The following is a 9,034-nucleotide window of genomic DNA, read 5'->3' as shown; positions in this document are numbered from 1 at the left end:
CTGTCGTGCTGCTGAGGAGGTAGATCGCTCGCTTCAGCTCCTCCACCAGGAGGAAGAGGAAGACGAAGCCACCCTTGCCAAGATGCGGCAGAAGCAGGCAGAGGCGGCGAAGGCCCGGCGTGCGGCGGCCCTGGCGGCGGTCAAAGCCGAGGTCGCTGCCTTCAGCCTGTTGAAGCTCCTGTAGTGCCCATCTCTGCTCTTCCCTTCTTCTTTTGTTTTGTTTGTAACTTAGCTGATGCCATGCGCATCATGACTTGAAAACTTAAGCATGTAAATTCTGGCCCGTAATGGCCTTTAGTTTTTTGCTTATTTTTGCTTCGCATGCACAGTTTTCTTTTTTCTTTGTCTGCGCTGTTTGGCATTTGAGTTGAACTTGACGAGCCTCTGACTATTTTGTTTTGGATTTAGTCATTTTAGGCTCTTATTCTGTCCTTGGTTGCTCACAGCGCGGGATCGGGTTAACTCCGATTTTCGCGTTGTAGCTCAAATGGGATCGAGAGAGCAACATTTGGCTTGCAGCACAGAACAATCGTTCGCTCATGCGGCCAACTGAAGACCCCAACTTCGACTCGCCACTCGGCGAGTTGTTGCTTGGAGAACTGGCAGACAGGTCATCTGCCGAACCGCTGGGTAGGCGACGACACAGGTGATAATCGAATCGTTCATGGATGTAGGAATGTGACGATTGATTGTTGTAGGAGCCGTCGCATGGTAGGCTACTACACATCAGTTACCCTAAGGGAATGTTAGAATATCTGGAATAGGTCAAGTAGTTCAGGGACGTAGGAGTGTGACTATTGACAGAAGTAATAACACGTCGCGTGGTAGGCTATTACTTAGGCTGTGTTACTCGTAGGAATAACGACGCCAATCATCAGAGGTGATCATTAACCTGATGGGGTTTTGTCGCGATTGGAGCAACAGTGGGGACCTACCATCCTTCTGAAGAGGATTGGTAAGTGGATTTTGTCAGAGGTTTAATGTTAACGTGAAAGAGGATTGGTAAGTGGATTTTGTCAGAGGTTTAATGTTAACGTGACAGGGGCTGTCGTGATTGGAACAACTTTGAGGACCCACTATCCTTTAGAAGAGGATTGGCGGGGGACTGTGGTTCTGGTCCTAACTATCTGAAGGTTTGACCAAGTGGGCGTTTGATGCCGCCTACCTGAGATGCTAGTCTCGCCTGTTTTGAGAGATTCGCTAAGACAGGGAGCTTAGCTGGCGTGGTTTCCACCTAGACTGATAGGCTTGCTTAATATGAGTGATTCTCCTGATCTGAGCGGTTCGCCTGTATTGGTAACCTGGCTCAAGAAACGGAAGTGTAGGAACAATTTTACCTCTTATACCAGTTGGAGGGTGTGAGGGCCAGTTTAAACTCATGCACTCATGGGAGTTGGTGAAGAAGGAATAGGGGTAGTACTTCTTCAGATACTTGCCGTTGATGGGCATCATGATCTTATCGCCATTCGGCTTGACGAGGCGATAGGCTCCATTCGAATAGACTGTCTCTACTACGAACGGTCCTTCCCATTTGGATTGGAATTTCTCCTTCTTCTTGGAAGTGAGGATCATCGGTCGGCGAACGGAGAGTACCAGTTCTCCTTCCTTGAAGGCTCGGCGTTTGACTTTCTTGTCGAAAGCCTTGGCCATTCGGGCTTGATAGAACTCAATGTGTTGTTGAGCTTCTAGTCGCTTGTCATCCAACGCTTCGAGATCCGTGAGTCGTCGTTGGTGATTATCCTCCACCGTCATCCCTGCTGCTAGGGAGATGCGGAGGGATGGGATTTGAATCTCTAAAGGCAACACGACTTCACAGCCGTATACCAATGAATAGGGCGTGGTGCCAGTTGGTGTGCGAACCGTTGTGCGATACGCCCATAAGCTTTCGCCTAGCTTTTCATTCCAATCGCGTTTGCTAGTGGAAGTTAGCTTGGTCAAAATCTTGATGATTGTTTTGTTGAAGGCTTCGGCCAAACCATTCGCCGAAGGGTTGTAGGCCGTGGAAGAGAGGTTCTGTATTCGGAATTTATCGCAGAACCTGGTAAATGCATGGCTAACGAATTGCGTACCGTTGTCATGAATAATACGCCGGGGTACGCCGTATCGGTATATGACATGGTGTTTGATAAATTTGATCACGTCATTAGTCTTGACCTCTCTTAAGGGGACGGCTTCGGCCCACTTAGAGAAGTAATCGGTGATCGCGAGGATGAAGCGATGGCCTTTCACCGATGGCAGAGATATTGGTCCAACTATGTCCATCCCCCATGCTTCGAAGGGCCAAGATGCCCTCGTCGGATGCAGATCCTCAGGAGGTTGGTGCATGTAGTTAGCGTGGATTTGGCATTCGTAGCAGCGTTTCGCATAAGCGACTGCGTCGATAACCATCCCAGGCCAAAAGTAGCCTACCCTCCGCAGGCGATCCCAAAGCTTGGGTCCAGGGTGATGAGCCCCGCATGCGCCGTCATGTGCTTCGCGTAGGACCTCTTACGCTTCTGCCTTTGAAAGACATCGAAGTAACAGACCGTCGTATGACCTCCGATATAGCGTCTTAGTGGTTGAATCATAGTAGAACCTCGAGGCACGTTGTCGGATAGACTCTCGTTCCCTTGCGTCTTCGGGCAACATGCCGTATAGGACGTAATCGATGATCGGGAGACGCCAGTCCTCCTGATCAGGCCGATCCGGGGTTTGATGAGTGGTGTTCGCCTCTGGGACTTCTTTTAGTCGAAAGAGTTTTTGGCTGGCGACTGTGACCCGTTGGGTCGTTTCCCAAGGCTGGGCCAAGTTAGCTGCCAAGGATGCGAGAGCGTTCGCATGTGTGTTCTTGGAACGGAACACGTGCTCAATGCGGAAACTCATGAATAACTCCACTAGTCTGACAGCCGCTTTGTGGAGTGGGATGAGATCGTCGTTCCTGACTTCATATTCGCCGGTCATTTGCTTAACGATGAGTTGGGAGTCGCCGTAAGCCTCCAGATGCTTTATCCCTAAATCTCTGGCCAATTCGAGCCCTACGAGTAACGCGTTGTACTCAGCCACGTTGTTGGTGCACGGTTCTGTTAAAGAGAAGGCCCGGGGTAATACGTGGCCATGCGGAGAGGTGAGGACCACCCCCACTCCTGCAGCGATAGAGCCGTTCGTGCCTGCACGAGACGCGCCGTCGAAGAACATCTGCCACCCCTCTGGTGATGAAGTCACATTGGCTTCGGTGGGTTCATCTGGCAGATCTTCAAATAGGTCGGTCTTCGCCCCCAGCGGGTGACTAGCCATAAGATCGCAGATGGCCTGTCCATTGACTGACTTTTGTGGCATGAAGTGGATGTCATATTGAGAGAGCAGCAGTGCCCACCAGGCCAGACGCCAGTTTAACGCTGCAGGTTGTGTCATGAAGACCCGAATGGGGTTCATCCGGGAGATGACATGGATCTTTGGCCAACCAGGTAGTGTCGCATCTTTTGGATGGCGAACACTAAGGCTAGGCATTCCTTCTCGACCATTGGGTATCGCTGCTCGGCGCCTTGCAAGGTTCTGCTTAGGTAGTAGATACCTTGCTCGTGGCCCGCATCGTCGTTTTGTGCCAAGAGGGCGCCTACAGAATGATCCATAGCCCGTATATAGATGAGGAACGGCTTCCCCGAGATTGGCGCCGTAAGGACAGGCGGGTTTGAGAGATAAGTCTTGATCTCTTCAAAGGCCTTTTGGCACGGCTCGTCCCACACGAAGGAAGTACCTTTCTTCATTAGCTTGGCGAAGGGTTGACATTTGCCCAAGAGATTTGAGATGAATCTTCAGATGTAAGCCAATCGTCCCTGAAGGCCTCTTAGCTCCTTAAGATTTCGGGGCGGTTGGAGCTCTTGAATAGCCCGCACCTTGTCTGGGTCAATCCGGATTCCTTTCGTCGTGACGACAAAACCGAGGAATTTACCGCTAGACATCCCCAAGAATGACTTAGTAGGATTCATCTTGAGTTGATGAGTCCTTATGAGTTCGAACATCGCCTTCAAGTCTTGAAGGTGGTCCCCCTTATGGCGACTCTTTACGACCAGGTTGTCTACATAGCATTCGACCGTCTTTCGCAGATGATCTCGGAAAATCATACTCATGGCGCGTTGGTAGGTTGTGCCAGCGTTTTTGAGTCCGAATGGCATAACGGTGTAGCAGTACACCCCCATGGGGGTTCTGAATACAGTGTGCTTCTCGTCCTCTGGGTGCATTTTGATTTGATTGTACCCCGAGAAACCATCCATGAAGGACATCCTCTCGAATCCGCACGTATTGTTAATGATGACATCTGTGATGGGCAGGGGAAATTCGTCTTTAGGGCATGCAGCGTTGAGGTTCCTAAAGTCGATGCAGACGCGGATCTTACCGTTTTTCTTCAAGACCAGAACAATATTTGCCACCCAGTCGGGGTGTTGCTCCTCTCTGATGAAACCGGATTCGATCAGCTTCTTTACTTCAGCTTCGATCGCCTCCATGATTTGGGGGCGAACCCGCCTCTGCTGTTGTTTGACTGGCTTGGCGTCTGGGCTGATGTTGAGGCGATGCATGGCGACCCGCGGATCCAGACCGGGCATGTCCTCGTAATTCCAGGCGAAGACGTCGATGTATTCCCGGATGAGGGCAATGAGGTCCTCTTTTTCCTGGGGAGGCAAACTGCCGCTGATGAATATGGGTTTGGGATTCGCCTCGCTACCCATGTTTACCTGGAGGATTTCGTCTTCGGTCGGCGGTTCGCGTTGCTCGAAGCGACTGCTCCACTAGGCGTTAACATGGCGATCCCACGTCTCGTCGTAAAGTGGAAGTTGTCCATCCTCTGCCATTTCGGAGGGATCTATCATAGCCATGTTGACTGTAAGGCTATCAAACAGATCCCTCACGCTGACATCCGAGTCCCATGCCGAGGTTGTTGACGATTGATCCCCCGAGCATGCATAGTCAGAATCCTCGTTGGCGTAAAAACACAACTCCGATGAGGAGGAGGAGTAGCCTAAGCCTCTCCGAGTCCTGTTGAAGTAATTTGAGGGTTTCCCCTTGGGTACGTAGGCGGGTTGGATGACCGTTCTGCGCCCTCGGCCGTAATTTAGGCCCTTCAAGCGAGTGAGGTCATACCCCATGTCGCTCATCATGTGTTTCACAACTTGACTGTATTGCGAAAACTGGGGCGCCGGGTCCTCGTCCTCAGATTCGTCCCATAGCGTGCGTAGGGGATGATCGATTCGACCGAAGATGATGTCTTTTCGATACCTATTCCGCGCTGGCATGACGAGCACAGCTTGTGATGACTTGATCGGCTGTGCCTTGGCGACGTATGACGAGCATACTGGCAAGTGTAGGGGAGGATCACTGTAGAGTTTTGACCACAGGTTATTGGGCGCATCATCCTCGGATGTGGAACAAGACGACAAATAAGCAAAGTTGGACTTCTCATTCATGATAACTTCCTCCGCCTGAACAGCATTGGTTACATTGTGACTCTCGTAACCGATTACAATTGACTTGAAGTCGTTCAGGATTAAGTTGTCGCCGTACTCAGGCTCGCTGTCTGTCTCGTTGTCGCTCTCCGGCTCCTCCGCTGGCGGCACGTCGGGGTTCTGGTACAGCAGGGAATCTGTGAAGTAGTTTTCGACGCCTTTGAAGGGCTGCTTGTCGGCCACTACTGTCTTCACTCGGTAGTAGTTGTCCACATACTTCAGGCACTGGTGTAGCGTGGACGGAACTATTCGGTTGCCATGAATCCACGGACATCCCAAGAGTATGTTGTAGGAAGGTTCGGCGTCGATGATGTAGCATGTCACCTCCGTCTTCATGTCGCCTATCCGACATTTCAGGCGGATTTTGCCGAGCGGCCGAGTTCCCATGGCGTTAAAGCCAAAGATGGTTGTGGCGGTTGAGGAGAGGCTTTTTGGCGGTTTCCCCAAGTGTTTGATCAACTTTAGGGGCACGATGCTCAGCGCCGAACCTGGGTCGACCTAAATCCGATCTACTTTCGATGAACCGACGTATCCTGTGAAGTACAGCGGCCGATCATGGGATGTGCTCTTGATGAGCATGTCCTCGGGAGTGAAAGTGATGCACGGGACCCGTCTCTCATAGACCTGGCAACAATTCGTTGATGAGCATGTCCTCGGGAGTGAAAGTGATGCACGGGACCCGTCTCTCATAGACCTGGCAACAATTCGCGCATTCTCGTTCTTCCTCTGTCTCTTTCGAGAAGTGGGTGGAGAACGCCTCTGAGTCGGCTAGTGCCTCTTGTAGAGCCTCTCGGGTAGACCTGGACAACCGCAGGAGGTCGTACATGGTGATTCGCACGGGGATGCTCTTCAGTTGCGCGAGCACATTGAACCGAAAAGGTTGGCGGCTTGATCCTAGTCCGTCTGGATTGGGAGGGGCAGTTGCTACTGGCCTCGCGGAAGGTCCTGCCGAGTTTTCCGCCCTCGCGGGATATTCCTTCGCGAATTCTCTCCCCGCTCTCGTGGCGAGGACGATGGCTTCCTCATCGGAGTCGGTCAAGGCATTCATTGGTGTATTTTCCCCATCAAGAATGGCGGAGATGACATTACAATGTTTTCCTTTAGCCCCTTTCGAGGTCTTTGTAGTCCATTGTTCGTCGTTGACAAGGTCCGGATGGACCCACATCACCTGACCTGACGGCAGAACCTGCGGAGCTAAGCCTTTCTCTCGCTGGTTGTGGGGGTCATCGTTGGTGATTTTCAAGACCGCATTAGGAATAGGAACTATCCCTGCCGGGGCTTGGACTTCTAGGAGATTTGTTCCAAAGCTCAAGGTGATCATGTTCGTGGTCACCTGCTTCTGCACCTTCTCCTTCTCCAGGACCCCCGCATCGTAGAGGGCTTGAAGCTTATCATTGAGGACGTAACACTTGGTCGTGTGGTGGCTCAGGAATCTGTGGTAGGCGCAATAACTCGGATCATTGGTTTTGTCCGCCTCCTCAGGTTTGGCGGCTTCTGGCAACTTAATCCGCCCACTCTTGAGCAGAGTGTCGAAAGTCGCCACCACCTGATCCTCTTTGAAATCGTATTGCCGCGGGGGGCGTGGTTCAAATTGCCTGGGTTTCGGCTTTTGAGCGGCCTTCGGCGTCGGGGTAGAGTTGACGGCCATGCTCTCTTTTCCTCTGGCTCAAGGGGGATTCTTTGGTGCGGCTGGTTCTGCAGCTCCCTTCTTGGGCTGCGGCTCTTCGGCCTCTAGCCTTTTGATCATGTTTTCTACTTGCTCGCCTTGACGAACAAGCTCCTTCCATGTCCGGGTTTCCACTGCGCCCACTTTGGATAGGATGTGGATCGAGAGATTATTACGTCACATCTCGATCAGCGTGGATTCGGAAACCTGGTCCCTACAGTGGACAGATCGGTTGCGGAACCTCTTCACGAAGTTGTTGACTAACTCCGACTTTCGTTGCTTTTCGGCGAGGAGGGTGGCCATTGACACCTCCGTGTCGTCGTCGAAGAAGCGGGCGAGGAAGAGCCTCTCAAGATCGGCCCATGACTTGATAGAGCCGGGTTCTAGTTTGCGGAACCATTCAAAGGCCACCCCCTTAAGGGTGCCTATGAATAGTCAAGTGAGAATGGCGTCGTTCCCCGTGAGGAATCCGGTCTGCGCCATGAAATAGTAAATGTGTTGCGAGGGCGAGCCCTTGCCGTCAAACTGCACCAAGCTAATTGGCTTGAACTTCGCCGGGTAGGGGACCGTATCCCATTCGACAGGGTAGGGTCGGACCACCCCCAGCTTGTTCATGTTCTGCTGAAGCTTGAGTGCGTTGAGTTGGTTTTGTAACTCGTCGAGCCTCTTGTCGCGGGTGCTACCCCCAGTATGCGACGTCCCTATCGACGTTTTGGAAGAGTAATCGGAATGCGGATTATCTTCCGTCTCAGTCGCTGGACGGTGAGGAGGTAACCATTCCTTATCTCATGTCCGTCGGGGTAAGGGACGTTGGGCTCTCTTTTTCTTCTTCTTTTTGTTCAGAAGTTGTTCCATCATCTCCCTTAGGGAATCAATGGTCGCCTGTTGCTCTTCGAGCTTCTGGGCAACCGTCTGGTCAGGGTTGAGTTCAGTCATGTGTACCCTTGCCATCGCGTCCTGGCTTGAGCGCGAGGTTTGGGACGTGGCCGCCGCCGAGTGAACTTCGTCTTCGCCGCAGGAAGGAGGGTTTAAAGTGGAGTAATCGAACCCGATGCTTGCCCCTCTGCGACTTCGGGTACGCTGGTATATACCCTCTTGCTGGCGTTGGGCGAACCGAGAGTTAGGCCTCAGGACGGAGTCCGAATCCGGAGAGTCGGAGAGTACCGCTTTACCCTTGTCCGTCATGTTGATTGTAGCAGACGGGAGTTCTAGGTCGTCGGCAGCGCGTCCTTTTTGGTGACGACGCCTTCGACGGGAGGGCCTTGGTCGAGAGGACGTCGTCGGCAGCGCGTCCTTTTTGGTGACGACGCCTTCGACGGGAGGGCCTTGGTCGAGAGGACTGTTGGGAAAGTCTCTCAAACACCGAAGGTTTCGTCGTTCCAACGCATTGGCAGTCGGCGAGGACCGTGTGGATGAGCCTCTCGCAGTGGCACTGAGGATTCGCCTCATGTATAGTGCATTTGCGAGTTAGGTATTCCCGGAGGTCTTCTGTGGGTGGTTGGTAACAACCCCCAGCCTCAGAAGAGTTGTTCGGGTGAGCGCACGAGAGATCTTTGGAAGTGCTCTCTGGTGCACGTTGAGTGGAATGTTTTGGTGCTGGAGTTAGGCGATCTCGCCTTGACTGGCGAGTCTTCGCGTTTGGGCGAACTCCAGCATGTAGGCGGGTCTCGACCCTTCGTTTGAACGAGCGGGTTCGCGAGGTGTCACCTATTTCCTTGCCTTTACATTTATCCGCCAAAGGGTTATGGCGAGGCTCGTCAGCCTTCGAGGATTCGCCTACTCGGGTAGGCTTGCTCGCTCGAGGTGATTTATTCGCATCAGGGATGTGACCTGAGAAGCGAAGTCTCCCCGAACGGGTGGCTCTGCCTTCCTCGGTCGGCGCTCCTGACTT

This window comes from Asparagus officinalis, unplaced genomic scaffold (assembly GCF_001876935.1).
Source record: "Asparagus officinalis unplaced genomic scaffold, Aspof.V1 AsparagusV1_Un94, whole genome shotgun sequence".
In the NCBI taxonomy this organism is placed as follows: domain Eukaryota; kingdom Viridiplantae; phylum Streptophyta; class Magnoliopsida; order Asparagales; family Asparagaceae; genus Asparagus; species Asparagus officinalis.
The sequence above is the reverse complement of the archived record's forward strand: the minus strand, read 5'-3'. Positions refer to the sequence as shown.